The sequence below is a fragment of the Pinus tabuliformis genome, chromosome 2_1 (genome assembly GCF_031772625.1).
Source record: "Pinus tabuliformis cultivar Carrire ecotype Pingquan chromosome 2_1, CPIR1, whole genome shotgun sequence".
Classification (NCBI taxonomy): Eukaryota; Viridiplantae; Streptophyta; class Pinopsida; order Pinales; family Pinaceae; genus Pinus; species Pinus tabuliformis.
In genome coordinates, this window is record NC_142299.1 from 150,569,011 (window position 1) to 150,590,606 (window position 21,596).

Consider the following 21,596-nt stretch of genomic DNA (forward strand, 5'->3'; position numbering starts at 1 on the left):
CATTTATGGAGACACATCTACCAAAGAAGCTAAAAGGTACAATGCAAAAGCCATGAATATAATTCATAGCGCTCTGTCAGATCTTGTAAAAGTCAAAGTTGATTGATGCTCATTAGCCATAAGTCTTTGGAAGAAGCTTCATGATAACTACTCAAAGAAGTATGCGGGTCAAGACGAAAATGATGAATGTGATTTGGATGAAGCAGATGAGCAAGAAGAAGTAGTGGATTTGGAAGCAAAATTGATTAGTTCCTTATGTGATCTCAACAAAGCAAGAAAGCGGAATAAGGCACTCGAAGAAGTTTCCCTTCTAAGACATCAAGTGCAGGAAGCATAAATGAAAGAGAAAATTTTGACAAGCCAATTAGAAGAATATGTTTAGAAGCATGAGGCAGAACCCAGTCAAAAGCAAAAGGAACTTGATGCAACTCTAACTAAAATCAACAAGCTCAAGGAATGGCAAAAGGAACATTTGTAGGATATTGAAAGGAAAGATCAAGAAATGGCTCAATTGAAGATGAAAGCAGGTAAAGCTCCATGCGGCGAAGGAACAAGCTCTAGTTCCTCGTAAAGCAAAATTGACAAGAAGCCTAAAAGTAAGATCCCTCAAAGGTCAAATCGATTTGAAGGATAGAAGAAGGATGAAAATGTTGACACCTAAAGAAGTAATGCTAACAAGGATCAACAATGGATTGCACCTCCTCCAAGAAAGAATATCTTCGGAAGATCTTCAAGACAAGACACCTCATCCAAGTACCCTAGCATGTTTTATGGTTATTGTTTTTCATGTTCTAACTTCAGGCATATGGCTAGGGATTGCAAAATGTGTGATAGAGGCGATTATCAAAGGCATTATCAAAATCAGTGATATTGGAACTAGTCAGTCTGATCGGTTTAGGGGCAAAACCGGTCCGAACCGGAAAAGACCGGTTTGGACCGGTTCCACCAATTCACAAGGCTCGCAGATGCGCGGCTTGGACATAAAAAGGAATTTTTATATTTATTATTTTTCCTAATTTCTAACGCTACTCTAGTCGCCCCCTCCCCCCCCCCAAACCCAATCTATTTAAACACCCCCACCCCCTCTATTTTACTCACACTGTTCATTCAAGTCTCTTGCAATTCTTGAGTTGTGTTCGGTAAGGAGAATTCAACGAGTTTTTTGCAGGGTTGTTCTGAGGGAGATTTTTTGTAGATTTGAAGCACTAATTGGAGTCTTGGAGAGCTATTGGAGAGTATGTTTGAGTGTATACACACTAAGCAGAGGAGCAGTTTGGAGCAAACGCGGTTAAATGACATGGTTTTTGTTCAGTACAACCTTAGGTTGAGGTGCAACCAATTGTTGAATAAAACCCCTAAATCAAGCAACATTGAATTGGGTGACTTTGATCCAACATCAGAAAGGGTTGTGGAGAGTCAAGCAGCAACATTTGACAATGAAGACCTTTCTTGGTTGGACTTGGACCCACCTCCACAGGATGCAGAGGCAGATATATCAAAAGCACCAGTAGCAGCTTCAGGGCTAGGGGAATCAAGCCATAATCCCATTGCAGACTTAACTACGCATTCTTCAAATGAGGATGAGGAGGATGATCAAGAATCAGATGATGATTGATGAATTGATCATTGATTTGTTGTAGTTGTAGGTTGTAGTATAATACTATGATCTATCATGTTATTTTTGTTGATTGGGTTAGCATCGGATGTGCTCTAGCCATGAAAATTTCTGGACGGGCTAAAGCACATGAGATCTCCAAGGCCCAGAAATGGTTTGGGCAGATTCTAACCAGTTTGGGAGATATTAAAATACTTAATATTTTTAATGGAGTTCCTAAGTCTAAACTTAGGAAAAATAAAATATTAATGGGTATTAATATAAAACTAGGTTAGAAGGTTCCAAAAGTCATGGATCAAGCCAAATCTGATCTTAGTGGTTGATTAGAGATTTAATCTCGGCCATTGATGGACCAACGAGAAAATTATAAGAAGAGGCTTAAGGGTTAGTTGGAGAACGCACCAGAGTGATCAGTCATTCTATTCTATAGAGCGGGGTTTGATAAGAGAGAGAAGCAATGATCAGTAGCGAGGGGCAATGAATACATAGCAGAGAGGCAGAGTCAATACCAGGAGGATCAGTACAGAGCTAGCTAGAGGAAACGCAGAGCCAGCTAGGAGTTGTGCAGAGCCATAGAGGCCAGCGTGTGAGATGCAGAGGGTCTAGGGGCTGACGCAAAGGCTCCAGAAGCTGACGCAAATGCCAGAGAGGCTGACGCATGGCCTAGAGGCAGCGTTGGAGGATTTTGTGGGACAGACTGGGAGCTGGATAGGGTGACGCAGTCCCTATCAGAGTGACGCAAAGCAATGGGAGCTGCAATTGTTGCTATGGGATCATTCATCTGGTGAGTTATTAGCTGGAATATCTGTCTCCGAGGAGAGGTACTACTATCGACCACATTCTTCGTAGGGTGAGCCATTTCTGGCACCCTAGTTGTATTCTGAAAAACACATAATAATAAAACCCTCTAAATAGTTGCACCAATTTTCCCACATTGGGTTTTTCTGGGGACATTGGTCCAAAAATAACAGTGTCACTTATGTGCTTGTTTTCTTTCAATTGATGATCTACAGATGTTGATATTGTACTTGTGTTTATTTTCAGTATTTACATGGTAAATAACTTGTTAAGTAATTATACAAGGAGGAAGAAATAAACCAGATAGTACAGGAAGAATTTCTAACGGGTTAAACTTAGAAATTCCAACATGGTATTAGAGCGTGGTTGCAGATCACAGGATAACTAAAGGCATCAACCGAGCAGAGCATTTGTAGTAGAATAAACTGTCCCGAGTGACAGAGTTGATCATTGCAGAAGGTGACAAAGGAAGGAGTGACGCAGAGGGACTGCGTCATCATTCTAGGCCAGAGAGAGGCAGCACAGAGGCTAAGGGAGGCAGAATCAGGCTCACGCAAAGCCACACAGAGGCAAGGAGGGCTAGCGCAGTTAGCTGGGGGAGCTGATTTGCCGATGTCGGGATTGTGCAGAGCTAAGTGGCTCAATCCTTCAGTTGTTGGGGCATAGGAGGCTGTGGATAATTTGTAGAGCAAAGTTGGTGGGGTAATGTGGTTAATTTGCAGAGAAAAGTTGGTGGGGTACTATGGTCAGAACAATACCTAACAGGGCAAGACCAAGGAGGAGGGAGTTGCTGCCGAGGCGATTTCTACCAACAAATCCAGATCAAGGGTGCAGTTTTACAGACGATTGGAGTGGGGCTACTCGACGTTGGCAGAAGGATTTCCAGGAGAGAAATCGGGACCCAGAGGGAGTCCAGAGGAGAACTTTCAGACGAGAAGTAGAGAGGCTCAGCAAGAGTCGAACAGATGACTTCCAGGAGGGAAGTAGAGAGACTCGGAGGAGTCGATAGAAGAGAAGCGAGATGGTCGTGAATGGGCTGAGAGATCAGGATAGGCTAGATGGAGCATCCAACTTTGTGGTCTAGAAGGCCAGGATCTTGTCCATTCTAGATAGACATCGCATCAAAGGCTTCACCTTGAGAATGATGGCTATCCCAGTTGACCTGGTAGCTAATGAAAGATACGAGGAGGCAATGGCTAAGGCAAAGTGCATCATCCTTGATGGGGTCAAGGATCATGTGGTACTACATAATGTCGAGAAGGAAATAGCAAAGGAGATGTGGGACACTTTGAAGACATTGTATCAGTGTACTTCTGTGCAGAGGAAGATGCTCCTAGAAAATCAGCTGAGGTCATACCAGATGTAGAAGGGAGAGCAGATAGATGTCTTCCTCGGTCGATTGAAGGAGATCCATGACCAACTTCCATAGGGGCCACGCCGGATGAAGAATTAATGGTGAGGACCGCACTAAACACAGTTTCTAAGGATTGGGAAGTATTTGTCCAAAGCATACTGGGCAGGTCGAAGCTTCCAGATTGGGAAGAACTGTGGGCGGCTCTTCATCAAGAAGAGATCAGACGGTTGACCAAGGCGGGGAGTAGCGGTAAAGGGATCAAGATCAAGAAGGAGGAAGAAGAGGATGCGGCTCTAGCATCTGCGGGAAAGCAAGAGAAGCGAAAGAAGAAGGACCTCTCCAAGGTCAAGTGCTTCCATTGTGGGGAACTGGGTCATTTTGCGAACCAATGTCCGAGGAAGAAGAGCAAGGGAGAGGCTTCTGAGACCAAGGCAACGCCAGCGAGGGCAAAGAAAGAAGTCGAGGAGGATGACGATTGTGCCATGAGTGCTCATGTGCCACTTGAGAAGAAGTGGGGAGACATCGAACTATAGTCAGGTAGACTATAGGCTATGAGGGGCAGGATCCTTGAGTACCCAACCTCTTGGATTATACCTTGCTACGGGAGCCCCGAAGAGGACTAGCAGGACTGGCGGATGTAGGTAGAGACGGATGCAGATGGAGCGGCAGAGAGTGCTATAGTGTAGGGGTCCTTGGATAGCGTGAGGCTAGCAGGTTGCAATAGTGCGAGAGGCACGAGAGTGTTGCACCAGTGCATGATGGCACAAATAGGTGTTCAATGGTGCGAGATGTAGGGAGTTGTTGCAGTAGCGTAGGGGTCAATAGAGGGAGCACTTGTTAGTGGCAGAGGAAGCTTCAGCATCAAGAGTGTTTCTAGCCTGATAGGGATGTCAAAAGTTGGGTGTATCAGTTACTTACTTCTCAGTAACTGGGTTGCAATGCAGTAGCAGTATGTAGTAGCACGATGCAGCGTGAGGAGAAGGGGATGCAGTGTAGACGCAGTGCTAGGTATATGGACCAGCAGCAGCACAGATGCAGAGGGAGTTGTCGTACAGATGCAACAGTGTCAGTGGCAGGGCCATGGGTAGCAGTACATGATGCAGCAATGCAGAGGATGTTGGGCGGGGAGGCCTAGCATCAGCATAGGGACCGATGTTGGATGATCAGGGTGATACTCAGTGAGGAGTATTACTAGAGCACAGTCCTCACTAGGAGGGATTGTTGATTTGGGTTAGCATCGGATGTGCTCTAGCCATGAAAATTGGTGGAGAGGCTAAAGCACATGAGATCTCTAAGACCAAAAAATGGTTTGGGCAGATTCTAACCGATTTGGGAGTTATTAAATAATTAATATTGTTAATGGAGTTCCTAAGTCTAAACTTAGGAAAAATAAAATATTAATGGGTATTAATATAAAATTGGGTTAGAAGGTTCCAAAAGTCATGGATCAAGCCAAATCTAATCTTAGTCATTGATTAGAGATTTAATCTCAACCGTTGATGGACCAATGAGAAAAGTATAAGAAGAGGCTTGACGGTCAGTTGGAGAACACACCAGAGTGATCAGTCATTTTATTCTCTAGAGCGGGATTTGCTAAGAGAGATAGAATCAGTGATCAGTAGTGAGGGGTAGTGAATACATAACAGAGAGGCAGAGTCAGTACCAGGGGAATCAGTGCAGAGTCGGGAGAGGTTACGGAGAGGCAGCCGGGAGAGGCTACGGAGAGGTAGCCAGGAGCTGCACATAGCTAGAGAGGCTAGAGTGTGAGACGCAGAGGGTCTAGGGGCTAACGCAGAGGCTCTAGAAGCTTACACAAAGGCCAAAGAGGCTGACGCAAGGCCTAGAGGCAGCTCTGGAGGATTTCATGGGACAGATTGGGAGCTAGTGAGCCGGATAGAGTGACGCAGTCCCTATCAGAGTGACATAGAGTGGTGGGAGATGTAATTGTTGCTGTGGGATCGTTCATCCAGTGATTTATCAGCCGAAATATCTGTCTCCGAGGAGAGGTACTACTGCCGAGGGCATTCTCTGTTGGGTGAGCCATTTCTGGCACCTTGGTTGTATTCTGGAAATTGCATAATAATAAAACCCTCTAAACAACTGCACCGGTTTTCCCACATTGGGTTTTTCTAGGGACATTGGTCCAAAAATAACGGTGTCACTTGTGTGCTTGTTTTCTTTCAGTTGATGATATGTAGATGTTGATACTATATTTTTGTTTATTTTCAGTATTTACATGGTAAATAACTTGTTAAGTAATTATACAAGTAGGAAGAAATAAACCAGATAGTACAGGAAGAATTTCTAATGGTTTAAACTTAGAAATTCCAACATGGTATGTGAGCGTGGTTGCAGATCACAGGATAACTGAAGGCATCAGCCGAGCAGAGCATTTGTAGCAGAATCAGTTGTCCCGAGTGACAGAACTGATCATTGCATAAGGTGACAGAGGAAGGAGTGACGCAAAGGGACTGCGTCATCATTCTGGGCCAGAGAGAAGCAACGTAGAGGCTAAGGGAGGCAGAATCAGGTTCACGCAGAGCCACGAAGATGCCAGGAGGGCTGATGCGATTGGCCGGGGGAGCTGATTTGTTGGTGCCAAGATTGCGCAGAGCCAAGTGGCTCAATCCTTTAGTTGTTGGGGCATAGGAGGCTGTGGGTAATTTGCGGAGCAAAGTTGGTGGGGTACTGTGATCAGAACAATACCTAATAGGGCAAGACCAAGGATGAGAGAGTTGCTGTCGAGGAAGATTTCTAGCCAACAAATCCAGATCAGGGGTGCAATTGCACAGACGATCGGAGTGGGGCAACTCGACGTTGGCAGAAGGATTTCCAGGAGGGAAATCTGGACTCAGAGGGAGTCCAAAGGAGAACTTCCAGAAGGGAAGTAGAGAGACTCAACAGGAGTCGAACAAAGGACTTCCAGGAGGGAAGTAGAGAGCCTCAGAGGAGTCGACAGAAGAGCAGCGAGATGGCCGTGAATGGGCTAAGAGATCAGGGTAGGCTGGACGGAGCATCCAACTTTGTGGTCTGGAAGGCTAGGATCTTGTCCATTCTAGACAGACATCGCATCAAGGGCTTCGCCTTGAGAACAATGGCTATCTCAGTTGACCTGATAGCTAATGAAAGGTACGAGGAGGCAATGGCTAAGGTAAAGTGCTATATAAATGAGAACTTTTGCATATTTGTATATAAATGGTTTGGATTCATATGGATGAACATGAATATATCTGTTTTTTCTTTAAAATATGAATATTTTATGTGTTTTTGGTAAACTAGTTTTTTTTTACCGGTTTTGACCAATTCCTGGTCCACAAGGTTTTCTGGTTTGATGACCGGTTTGGTTCTGATAACATTGATCAAAACCCTACAAGCAAGTTTGTAGTATCACAAGACAAATTCTGAAATAACTTTTCTAGCATAATGCACATGTCATTTGCTTCGTCACTCAAACCCAATATTGAACGTTACAATTGCTATAACTATGGGCTTATAGCTCGCGCTTGCAAGAACAGGATGGAATCTTCCATGAAAGATAGCCCTAAGACCAGGTACATGAAGGTATGGAGAAGAAAGAAAAAGGAAGAAGATCAAGTAAATAGAAAATTCGTTGTAATCAAGCTTTCAAGTTTTCTAAGGTCAATATCGTGATGAATTTGCAATGGGGATGACATGGTTCAGGATGATCCAACTGAAGAGCTAGTTCATACTTTATTATGGAGAATCCAGTTTGATGACTCCCTACCCTGTGAATGTTGAAGAGGGGGAGGGGAGTCTATGTAGCAACGGATGCACTTTTGGAAGATCTATTCTTTTGACAAGTTGACAGATGGCATATGTGAAGAAATCATCATAGCAGTGATTAGCATAATGGACAGATTAGTCAATTTTGTCGAGCAACAAGTTTGACAGAATTCAGATGAACTCATGCCAATATGTGTGGAGCATAGCATGTCAGGGGGAGAGAAGCAGTTACCAAGAGGACAAAGGAAGGCATCTTGTCAGGGGGACTAACACTTTGCCATTGATGTCAAAAGGGGGAGAGAAATCAAGTAAAGAATATCAAAGGCATGAAGTCAGAGGGAGCAATAATCGCATGGCGAGTATGTGTTTCCATCAATGACAAAGGAGGAGATTGTTGAATGGTGTTGTCAGTGATGTCAACATTGGTTCTTGAATGCTCTTAATATTTGTCTGGATTGCATCGATTGAAACTCCATTGGTTAATAATCTCTCAAAAGCCCTAGAAGCTCCATTGATTAAGAAACTTGGGAATGCCCTAGAAGTCGATTCTAACGATATGCGGCACACCACGAGGCTCCTCACCATTTGACATATATGATTGATTAAAGATTGGTGCCCTAGCTTGTGTTCAAAATCCCCAACAAAAGAATGATGTGGCAGCGCGTCACTGGACATTCATGGGCATGAAAGAATTTTCATGATTATTATTGAATTATTATGATTATTCAAGGATTTATATGAAGTATTATTAAATCAAATTGGTCCAAAATTAAATAATTTGTTGATCAAAGTTTTTGGCTCCAAAGAAAAATTCAAATTTCAAATTAAAATATTTTGGCTTCCCTCCAATATGCGCAATTCAGCTTCAATCAAATCACCTCCTCCATCACTATAAAAGGAGGCTCGACTTCTCATCAAGCATGGGCACTTGAACAAGATTTTTCTAAGATTATCTATGCGGCTTGGAAGAGTCTTGAAGATCATAAGAAGAAGGATAGGTCAATTTTTGAAAGGTTTTTGGGTTAAATTTTTTGTTCTGGGCTATGATTCTTTTATTGGGTATAGTTGTGATCATTTGGCCTCTTTTGAAGTAAACCTTAAAGCTCATTGATCCCTCTAGCACATGGACGTGAGACCTAGAACGTTGATAGAGCTAGGATTTTAACAATAGCATACAACAAGCTTGCAGTTTTGTACACCTTTATTTTACAAAGGAGATTAAATATCGAAAGAAGTTTGGTTGTTCTATAATCTGTCAAGGTTTGCAGAAAATTGAGGGCTTAATGCACATAAATTTGATAGAGTACACAAAGGTAATCTTAGTCGTTGGGCATTTTACCGTTGTTAAGTCATGCATCAGTTTGCAAGCTTGATTCACACTATGAATTTTATTTTAATAAATAATATTATTACCCAATGTAACGTTATGTGTTCCTTTCACATATGATGAATCAATGTTGATATATGCCTGACTTGATTGTTGTTCTATGTTGATCATGAAACTTGGTTCTTGAATGATTTTGAAGGTTGCTTTGTTTGACTTGAATTTTTGGAAGTGATGAATTTTGGTTCTGGGTACACTACAAGTTGATCTGGCTAGGAGCCCTGGCTTGAGGTCCACGACGAACTAGTCTGATTACAGATGAATATATGGAGTCCAAATCCAATGGAGGATAGAGGTCTGAGTCAATGTTGTCAATGGTTATTTTGGTGAAGGCTTTCATATGACACAACGCAAGGGTCCATTTTCGGTTAGAACTAGGGTTGGCATTGCAAATATCTTATATGGATATGCTACAACGACAATGTCATTAAAGTAAGGAATTTAATCTAAAAATTTATATCGGACTTCACTGTTTTGAGAAGGTTGAAGGCCAATCGTAATGAACAGGTGACCACGTAGTATGTTTCCACATATGGAATAAGATGTTTTTTTGAATTCATCATGGAATATATACACCTATGTAGTGACTTGATGTAGGGGCAGAGTACAAAGTTGAGATCAGAGTCAGAGTACTATTAGAGCATTGTTAAAATGCTAGTGTTCTGTCATATGCCTTATATATGTAGTAGGTGGGATATGGTACAGCGACAATGTCATTAAAGTAAGGCATTTAATCTAAAAATTTATATCGGAATTCACTGTTTCGAGAAGGTTGAAGGTCGATCGTAATGAACACGAGACCACGTAGTATGTTTCCACATATGGAATAAGATGTTTTTTTGAATTCATCATGGAATATATACACCTGTAGTGACTTGATGTAGGGGCAGAGTACAAATTTTTGAGATCAGAGCCAGAGTACTAATAGTGCAATGTTGAAATGCTAGTGTTCTGTCATGTGCCTTATATATGTAGTAGGTGGCATGTAATGCCATGCTTATATTGTTGTTATGATTCTTGCTGTAGACACCATGTACTTGGCTGAGAATAGTTTCCATATTGAGTGTGAGTGATGTATTTGTGACCGGCCATATTATATCATATATGTTGTTGTATCTTGAGAGTATGATTATCGATAGCATAGAGTATACTTTTGCAGGACTAACATAATTAAGTATGTAGTTTTGTGACACTTCCTTTGAATTAGAATGCAGGAATTTTGATGCTTGTAGTAGACAGTTTTTGATGGGTTTATGATAATGGTTGTAGTCTGTATTATGCAAAGATATGATAGAGTCATGGTTGCACTACCATTTGTGTAAGGGCTTGATGAGATTGCTACTAGATCTGATATTGTTTATCAGTACTAGGAGACTAGATTGACTATTGAGTCTTTGGTGATGGGCAAGCTTGTATGTTTGATGTCAGGCTTGACCAGTGAAAGTGTTGAGATTGTGAAGCAAGGGTTACAATAGCAGAAGTTGAAGTACAAAATTCGCATTGATATTCTAGGGTTTGAAATTTATGTTTAGCAAAGTATTGTTCTGATTGTTGAGTTGCTGCTATAGTTGATGAATGCAGGACTTATCATTGACATATTGTTGAGCATACCTGGCTACGGTTTTGAGCAAGAGAAGATCTAATGACTTGAGCAGAGATGTTGTAATGAACTTGACAGAGGTTGTTGTTGCTGCTAGTTAGTATCAACATTTATATTGTTGAATGGTTGATGACGTATTGATGATGAGCAGAAGTGGATTTGATGATTGGACATATATTGTATTGTAGTTTGTTGAGACCTTTTGAGTAGAGAGCATTATTGTCCAGATAAAGTTTGGTATTGATGATGAGCATAAATAGATTTGTTGTTGATGACATTGTATTGCAAATTTGACATTGTTTAAAATTAGGGTTTCACAATTATTACATTACAGAGACTAGATTGGTTATGTAGAGTTATTGCCATTGAGTGAGCAGCCGATTGATGCCAGCTTTTTCAGTATTACATCACCAGATGTGATGACATGTTGTAGTGTTGATATTGAACAGAAGAAGATTTGATTGAAGCTAAGGTTTGATGTACAGTTTGAGCAGAAGCAGATTGGATTGAGCAAAGATTGTATTGAAAGTTATTTTGTATTGATATTGAGCATAGGCAGGATTGTGCTAAGGCAGGTTATGAAGTTCGACTTCCAAGATTTTCAACTCCAACTGAAGGAGGCTCCAACCCCTTGTTTACTAGCTCTAATTGGAAAGATGCTCTAATGCCCTAGTTTACAGGATCAAACCTAAAGTGTGATTTAACACCCTGTTTACCAGCTCCAACTGGAAAGATGCTCCAATACCTTGTGTAGGCTACAACCTGCCTTAGCACAACCCTACCTAGCTAGTCGTATAGGAAAAGGGGCCAAAATTTTTGGAGGTGAGAAAAAAGAAGGAAAAAGTGGTTGCCCACCAATTTTGCTCCAACCAATGCCTAATTCTTGGGCGATGGAGTCTATGATGATTAAAGATTTGCCAAACTCATCTTCAAGGAGGTCAAAAAATGATGCCCTAGCAACCACTCTTCAACAATTACCTACTCAATATCTATGGCTTTTCATGGAAAAAGAACAAAATCCCATCCACTAGGAACATTCATCTATTGTCATTCAATGAGTAACATGTGCAATTTACAACCAAACCATCTTTCACAATGATATTCAATAAATTAGGGCACAAGAGATTTAGCTAGTTGCAATAATTCCACACATTAGACATTATTCCAAGAAAAATCTTCAACAAAATAGCACTTACAAGATGACAAGATATATATCCAACCTTAGAAGAACAAGTCGATCCATGAAAGATCTAAATTTCAACCTCCAACGATATTGAAATGCATCAATATAAGTCTCCAATAGCATCCAATAAAAAGAGAAATATTTTTATTACAAGAGAAGTCCAATTGATGATGATGACCTCTCACAAATGACTAATCTCTATTTATATGATCCACTACTAATTCGATTTAACCTAATTAGCCCCTAACAATTATAAAATAATGTGCAAAAACAGATCTTGGTGACAAGTCCACCAAGTAGCTCATAAAATAATGAAGAAGTCATCCATAAGTGAGCCGAAATGATGAAATCGTGGTGTAGAAGGGTTGTTGGAGGGCGGCCTCAAGATGCCATGACAAGAGTGAGGACTCCATGAATGATGGACAAGGGGGTGGCCCCTTAATCTCTATATCAATCATCATGTTGTGCTCCAAAGTGGCTCTAGGGCACAAATACCGGTCTCATGGGTTTCCTGATGAAAGATAAGCTTGTAGACTGCTCCAAATGAGGGCTTTGAAGATGGTGTTGGAAAATCAAGAGACTTAGAGATTATAATGATTTTCCTTAACCTGATAATTACTTGTGATGTGTGTTGGCCTTTTATCAATGTTGCCAGGAAAGGTGGGTTCAGGGACGGGGACGGGCACGTCATTTTTTGAAACAAGGTGCTTGGGTTCGTTCGGCGTATATTATAATTTATATATACAATATATTAATATTATATTTTATAAATTATAATATATATGAATTCGTATATTTTTCAACTTTAAACAAGAAAACTAAAATATTTATGATTAAAACTTTAAATTTTTAAACATGCACATCATTGAAATTCAACATTCACAATGAAATTTCAAAATTTCTAGTTTGATATCAAGTGAAAATTGGAGTTTACATATTAATAGGAATCATGATATATGTCCATTGTCATACTACATCCAAAATTTGCCTTAAGACATCTCCAAATAAGAACTACGAAATTTTAAAATACTAAAATAAAAATAGCTAATACTAAAAAGTGAACAATGGCTTCCTCAAGCCATGTCATCAACATCACTCAGATCTTTAGGTAGCATGCTCTCTAGGTAGGAATCACTCTCATCTTGAGGCTCCTACTCATCCATAACAACTAGAGGTAGCTCAATAAGGCCATCCGGTTGTATCTCCTCATCCACACACATAGCATCATTTGTGTATTGATCCCATCTCTTAAAAGGTGTACCCAGGGTCTTTTCGAGATATGAGACAGAGTGCGCTATGAATGTACACTAAGATCTCTGCCATTTTCGAGCCCAACCTATTTCTCTTCACTAAATGGATAAAGGCATAAGTACTCCAATTCCTCTCGCAAGATGAAGAACTAGCTACCTAGAATATTAGGGGAAGCCCATTAAATTAATTAAAAATTTAAAAATAAAAACTAAAATGAACCCCAAAGAACCCAATTTTGGGGTTCCAAGTACCCATCATCAGGGTTCTCCGTACCCGTCAAGACAAAAGAACCCAAATTTTTTTAATGGAGAACCCGGTTCTTATGGGTTCTTCTCAGAAGCACTCGTACCTGAATCCAATACTTGGGGACGAGAACCCGGGACGAGTTCGAGAACCCCACCCCCGGGTTCGTGAACCCATGCAACATAGCCTTTTATTGCTTTATTATATCTTTTTCATCAAGCAATTACCAAAACAATGAAGATCAAAACAAGACAAAATACACAAGATATAGGCTCCAAGCCAGGGCAAAACCCCTCCAAGGGAAAACCAAAAAAATGCTTCTTTTCTTATAGAATTTGTTCACAAAGAGACTTCCAAGACCCAAAGACTAAAGCCCAAGATCCTTCAAAGCGCCAAGTCAGCCCCCCAGGAAAATCTTCTTCAAGGCAGCTTCCAAACTTCGACCCTCTACAACTTCGCTCAAAATATTTAGCACTACAACTGCTTCTCAGAATTTCGGCTCTGCAATTTCGGCCTCCTATAACTGCAACTACACAGAAACCCTAACTTTGCACATGTGAATAGAGAGAGATAGAGAGTAACCCAAGAAACTTTGATTCTTTCTTCCTTTCTTCGTCCTTCTAGCTCTTCTTCTCCTTCTCTATTGCAGATCGAACCTGATATGACTGAGTGACTCAAATGAGGTTGAGGTCCTTGTATTTATAGCCTCCTTGACGGGTCGAATTTCTCTACCTTATGCCAACTTGTCCTTCACTAGGGCCGACTTGTTCTTGGAGAAATAAATGGCTTTTTCTTAACAAAATAAATATTTTACTTTGTTACAATGAGTCCAAATGGGACTATAATACATGACATAATTTCTTATTTTTCCTAGAATGACCTAGAAGCACAAATAACATGCTTTTGACCTAGACTTCAACATGAAACCCATGCTTTACATAAAATAAAATTTTATTTCTTTCTTTATACAAAGTATGGAATGTCATGATTACAATTAGGTCATTATGAAGACCAAACCTCGTTACAATTTCCAACACTCCCTCATAGCTAGGGCGGTATTCATAATCCCATTAGACGGTACAAGGAACCTCAATATTGAAGCATTCTCTTAAGAAGAGTTGGATTAATAAGCCATCTTTGCCAAACATCTATATCATTATGAGCATTTTCCTTGAAGGCCTTAACTAGACAAGCTCATTTTCATTTGAGAGCATTATGCTGGGAGGCTTTACGTGAACTGCCACACTACCTCTAAGGCACATACCCCATCCGGATGTTCACTGGGTATGTCCTTTTAGGACTATTCTTGTATTGGATTTCCAATCCTGTATCCTCAAAGAATATCAGTCCTCTTCGACTACTCTAATCTTCGAAGCCCTACCTCATCCTCAAAAAGTATCGGTTAAAAACTTTTTTTCCCTGGATTCTACAATCCATAAGAAGTTTCATTCTAAGATGCTTATCCAATCCTTCGGACTCCATTATTTCTTTATGGCCTTCACTACTACTTACGATTGTTAGTCCTACTCTATTGCATGACCCATAAAGACAAGAACTATCCAACATCACTCCCTTTCAATTAAGGAAGAGAAGTCTCCCAAAACAAGCTTGTCCCTCAAACACTCCTGGATTCTACAATCCATAAGAAGTTTCATTCTCAGATGATTATCCAATCCTTCAGACTCCATTATTTCTTTATGGCCTTCACTAAGACTTATGATTATTAGTCCTGGTCTAGTGCATGACCCATAAAGACAAGAACTATCCAGCATCACTCCCTCTCAATTAGGGAAGAGAAGTCTCTGAAACCAAGCTTGTCTCTCAAATACTCCTGGATTCTACAATCCATAAGAAGTTTCATTCTCAGATGCTTATCCAATCCTTCAGACTCCATTATTTATTTATGGCCTTTGCTAAGACTTACGATTGTTAGTCCTGGTCTAGTGCATGACACATAAAGACAAGAACTATCCAACATGACTCCCTCTCAATTAGGGAAGAGAAGTCTCCCAAACCAAGTTTGTCTCTCAAATACTCAAGCTTCTTGTTTGGTAAAGCTTTAGTCAAAATATCTGATACCTGTTCATCTGTAGGTATATAATGTAGCCATAGTTTTAAAACTGCAACCAGTGGCCGGACCGGTCCACCTAATAAATCAGGTTTCAACCGAAACCAGTCAAACCGGGACTGGTCAGGTCTAAATGAACCGGTCTTTAAAACAATACATGAAATAATTAGTTTTTAATAAAAAAACTATTTTTAAGATTTAAAACCATGATTCCAAACCAATAGAGACAAAATATGCAAAGGTTTTCTCATCCATATACCATGTAAAGGTGAATATATAAAAATAGCATCGAGTGCAATACATATCAACAACAAAAAACATAATCAATGAAGCTCGAAATGGCCTTTAGAGTCCGAAAACAATGCTTTAAGCTATGGGGTCACTGACCTACTACAAGTCTACATATCAGTGATCAACAACATGATATCTCCTCATCATGATCAAACTCATCACCACTACTAGACAAGAGATCATCAACATGAGCTACATAAATAATATTGCTCAGAGATTGAGGACTCCTAAAACTCCTCTACAACTTTAGTAGTAGTAGCAAAAATAGACATCAAAACTACAAATCATTGATCAACATGGGCACTCATGAAATTCATCATTGATCCAATGCTACTAGAAATGGGATCATCAACAAGAGATACATAAACATCATCTAGCTTAAAGTCTTCAAACTTGGATTTCTCAACCTTATAACATGATAGAAATTGAAAAGGTTTAACATGCCTAACCAATTATTTTGGTTTGAGTGAAGGGTTCATCTCCTCAACCTTATAATGTGGTAAAAAAAGATTAGCATGCCTAACCAGTTGTTTTCTTTGAGTGAAGAGTGCATTCTTGTTAAGGCCATGCTAGAGGAGTTCAACAATCAATACCACCAACATCAACAAAGTTCAACAATCAATGCCACCAACATCAAGGTTCTTAAAGGGCTTCATGTTCTTGATCAAATGCCAATCTCATACCCTCACACATGATAGAATCAAATGGAAACATTGCAAACCCCCAAACCATGAAATCTTGAAAAACATTAAGTCTACTGAATTTTGAGTGAAATCTAAAATTCTAGTTTCTCCATATGAAATCCAATGAGGTTGAAACCACTCTCAAACATCCTGAGTCATTTCATGGTAATGTTAAAAATTTAAGTAAAAGGATGAAAATGAAAATTAAAGGAAATGTCACTTTTACTTTAAGAATTTAACATTACCATTAATTGCCAACATTGCTAGGGTTGAGATGTGTCAGGAAAATGAGAGGGTAGGCATGTCTTTCTTGGAGGGACTATTTTTGTTAAAATTGGCAACTAGGGCCAAACTTCATGTGGATCATCTTATTCATGGCTGATAATATGTTCATTATATTCCTCTCACCGAGAGGTGTAGGATTGACCTAAAAATCATCCGATTTCGATAAGTATTCATGGAGATATGAATTTATTTTGATTATGGAATTATTATCAAGCTAACCTACAACTCATGTAGGCTCAGAAGCCCAACAATCACATCTATTCAAACATCAACAGTTGTGTATAAATACAAGATGACTTTTCCTCATTTGCACTCACTCATCTCATCACATCTCTCTTTCTCTCTCCTGCGTAGAAAAGAGGCTCTTCTCTACTGTGCAAAAAAGAGACCTTTCTCACACATATGGAGGAGCAGTTGCAAATTTTAGGGCAGCAATTGCAGAAGTGAAGTTTGACCTGCGTGGAACAGAAGATCTCCTCATCAAAACTACGTTGTAGGTTCATCTGAACCTCCTCTGAAGGCTGCAACTTTTGGTGGTGGAATCAAGCCAATCCGACGGACAGTTTGCGAGATATCGACTGCCCTAGTTTGAAGGAAGCTGTTGAAACTGACGCTGCAATTGCAGATCCAAACTTTGACCAGCGTGCACCATCAAATCTCCTCTTCAGAACTGCGTCGTAGGTCCATCTGGATCTCCTCTGAAAGCCACACTTTTTGGCGGTGGAATCAAGCCGATCCAACGATCGGTTTGTGAGATATCGACTGCCCTAGTTTTGATGATGAAGCCACTAATGCTGATGCTGCTGATCTAGGGTTTGCTACTGTGGATATAAATCAGATTTATTGTACTATTTCTCTCTGCTGAATTATTGAAGATAAAAGAAGATTTGATCAAAGGGTTTCCCCACACATTGTGGGGTTTGTTCCTGGCTAGCCGCCACATCTTGTGTCTCTTGTCTTGGCATGTTTTCTGTCAATCGTTTAATGTTCTATCTGCACTTTACTTTATGTACATGTGATTGCTAATCTGTGGAATATAATAAGAAAAAGAAGTAAACTGTTATAAGCATAGAACATACCATAAACTAACATGGTATCAAAGCTGAGGTGAAGACAAAGCCTGAGCAAGAGCAAGAGTAATCACTGAAGAGAAGATTGGCAAGGCTATCCTAAAAGAACTATGGGGTCCTCAACACTCTTTCCTGCCGCAGACAAGCTCCGTGAGAAAGCTGACTATCACGGATGGAAGATGTCTATCGATCTAACCCTAGAAGATCAAGGAGTGCTGGACCATGTAAGAAGCAATATTGTTGGGCCTCCATCAAATGCATCCGCTGCTGCCTGGAACAAATGGAAAAATGGAGAAGTCAAAACAAAGAAGATCATCCAGGACTCTATTGACAAGCACTTGGTGGCCTACATCTTTGAACTAGACACCTCCAAGGAAATCTACAATAGACTGGTGAGTTTATTTAAAGTTAATGATGCAAATCAAGATTTGTTTCTTAGAAATAAGCTGAGGGAAATCAAGAAGGGTAAAGATGAGAGTATGCAAGCATACTTCTTAAGAATCACCGAGATCAAGAACGATCTCCTATCTATTGGGGACACTATTACTGATAGAGAAATGGCACTCACGACTCTTGGAGGATTACCATCCGAATGGTACGTGTTCAGGGCTACTCTTCTGAACAATAGTGTAATTCCTGGTTTCGAGGAATTAATGGCTAGATGCATTCAAGAAGAAACAAGGGTAGAAGAGCAAGAAATGCCCTTGCCTAAAGGTCCTCCTGCTACTTTTTCTTCTCATGCTAAGAAAAGAAAGAATTTCGGGTCTAAATCAAAAGGAAAGGTTGGACCTAAGGGTGGAAGAAAAGGATGATGTTATATTTGCAATAAAGTAGGTCACTATGCAAGGGAGTGCCCTGATAGAAAGGACTCACACCGGGACGATGATCAAAATCCCTCTCATGGCAATCAAAGGAATGGAAAATCTAATAGCAGAGGTAAAAGGAGCGCTAGAAATCAAGGAAGAGGACAACCATTCAAGAGGGCAGGAAATTCCAGGTATGAATCTAATACTGTAGATAATAAGCAGGATGAATATTATCTACCAGCTGCTCTATCTACCTCTACTCCTACGGACTCAATGGGAATTTGGCTCATTGATAGTGGTGCCTCAAGGCACTTCACTAGTTACAAATAAGTTCTCTATAATCTGATAGAGAAAGAAACGAACCTGGAAATTGTCCTTGGAGACAATATGAAATATCCCGTAAGACGTATAGGAAATGTCTCTCTCAAATGGAATCAAGGAAATACGATCCACCTACAGGATGTATTATATGTACCTGACCTCAAAAAGAACCTGGTGTCCATCTCCACAATGGAAGAAAAAGGCTACAAGGTAACCTTCAGTGATGGTAAGGTACGTATATGGAAAAATAATGTTAAAGATGCCTTCACTCTTGGGTTTCGAGTTGATTCATTATATTAGGTCGATGGAAGTCCGCTAGGTGTCATGTCTTATGACACATCTCTTCAGTCCAAACTTTGGCATCGGAGGTTTGCCCCCCTTCATTATAAAGCTCTACTCGGTGTAAACAAATGGTGTATGTCCAGGATGTGCCGAAGGAAAGCTCAAAAGGGGACCATTCCCCTCAAGCCAAAGCAAGACCTCCGATATATTACAGTTGGTTCACTTAGGCATATCTGAGGCTGGCATTAAGAAGGAGACTACTACACCACATACTCCTGAGCGGAATGGTGTGGTGGAAAGGAAGAACCGTACGATTGTGGAAGCTATCTCTATTGGTAGATGATGTAACAATGCCTGATGTGGAGGAACCCATGGATCCTATTTATCCACCTAAGCCTTCCTCTTCTAGGAAGAGGCCTTCATGGCTTAGGGGGATACTTGATGATGTTGAAGGACATGCTGCACCCCGAGGAACCTTCCGTGAAAGTAAGAAACCTAACAGGTATCAGGGATACCTGACCATCATGAGCACGATCATACAAAATGAGCCTTCATCATTCTCAGATGCCATCAAGCATCAAGTATGGAAGGATGCTATGACCAAAGAATATGAGTCTATTATGGAGAATGATGTCTGGGAAGTAGTTCCCAAACCCCAGGATAAGACAATTGTTACTTCAAAATGGCTTTACAAGATAAAGCTGCAGCAGATGGAAGTACGAAATAGTATAAGGCTTGTTTTGTTGCTCGTGGTTTCTCCCAGAAGGAAGGTATAGACTATGACGTGATATTTGCACCTGTTGCTAGATATACGACCAGATCATAGCCCTTGTGGCTTCACAAGGATGGAACCTACATCAGATGGATGTCAAGGCCGTGTTCTTGCACGATTCGATCAAAGAAGAGGTCTACGTGGAGCAACCTGAAGGATTTGAGATTTATGATTGAAAATCTCATGTATGAAGGTTGAAGAAGGCTCTCAATGGGCTGAAGCAAGCACCCCGAGCATGGTATGAGAGTATCGATAGCTACTTGATGAAGTTTGGATTCACTAGGAGTGAAGCCGATCCTAACCTTTACCTTAAGGTTGAAGATGACAAGCCTCTCATACTGGTGTTATATGTGGATGACCTCTTTCTAACAGGTGCATACCCTCTCATTCACAAATGTAAGAGGGAGTTGGCTTCTGAATTTGCAATGAAGAACCAAGGACTTGAAGTGTGGCAGAAGCCAAGGGAAATTTTCCTATCTCAAGAAAAATATGTGGTGAAGATTCTGAAAAGATTTGGTATGATGGACTGCAAGCCTGTGACTACCTCGAGGATCTTAACTTTCAGAAGTTATATGGTAGTGATGTCGAACCAGATTTGGCAAATGCCTCTGAGTTTCAAAAACTCATTCGCGTTGATGTTCTTGGTGAACCTTCGTCCGAACATATGTTTTGCAGTTAGCATTGTGAGCTCATCTTTGGTTGAGCCTCACTAGATTGGTGCCAAGAATATTCTGAGATGTCTTCAGGACACAATCTCTCATGGATTGAAATACACTGCCGAAAATATGAAACTGCATGATTATTCGAATGTTGATTAGGCAGGTAGTGTGGAGGATCACTGGAGCACTTTTTAGTGTTGTTTCTCTTTGGATTCTGCTTCGATATAAATGATGAGCAGGAAGTAGAAGTCGGTTGCCATAAGCACTGCCAAGACTGGATACATATCTACGAGTATGATCTCGTATGAAGCTGCCTGGTTGGGGAAGCTCTTCAGTGAGTTGTTTGAACACATACCACTGTGATTCTCTGTAACAACCAGAGGTGGGATTCGATTATTGAGGAATCCCGTATTCATCGATTGGTCCAGCAGATATACATCATCTAGGATATGGTAAGTCGATGAGCAAGGAGGCTCCATCACATTAAGATGATGTACAGGTTGATACACCTTGTCAAAGCCCCAAGGAAGATCTAATCTGTGATTTTCCCAAACGACTTGGAGTCATCAAGAAACCCTTGTACAAGGGTCCTGCATGTTGCATACATTGAGCTCTAGGAGCTCTGAGGGCTTGCGGTTCTTACTGGAGCAACATACGACCACAGGGTGACTCACCCTCCCCTGGTGGTGCACACTGGAACAAGATGATTCGCTCTCTTGTGGGACAAGATGATTTGCTCTCTTGTGGAACAGGATTGATGTGTTCTCCTGTGAGGCCTGGATTGATGTGTTCTCCATGGCGATTGTAGCAGGATTGATGTGTTCTCCATGGCGATTGTAGCGGGATTGATGTGTTCTCCTGTGAGGACAAGATTGATTAGTTCTCTTGTCGAGGCATCCTACCCATGCAGTCTAGGACTCATGGGAAGTACCTCTCATCTGATCAATGAGCAGGGAAATGAAGTTAGAGACCATAGTAGTATTGATGGACGCATTGTTGTATCTACTGTACTCCCTACACTAGGATGACCTCCGTTGATCTAGGATCAATGATACTGGTTTGGGACCAGTGGTAGGAGTGGTACATTCCATGACACTGACTTCGGGTCAGTTGTTACTGGTCTGGGACCAATGGTGCGCACTCTGAGACTGACTCTGAGGTAGTGGAGGATGTTACTGGTCTGGAAC

The 21,596-nt window shown here is 40.8% G+C and overlaps 1 pseudogene; it reads right to left on the reverse strand.

Moving 5' to 3' along the window:
* The window catches only part of LOC149199188 (uncharacterized), a 262,651-nt pseudogene that overhangs the window by 13,629 nt on the left and 227,426 nt on the right, over positions 1-21,596 (reverse strand).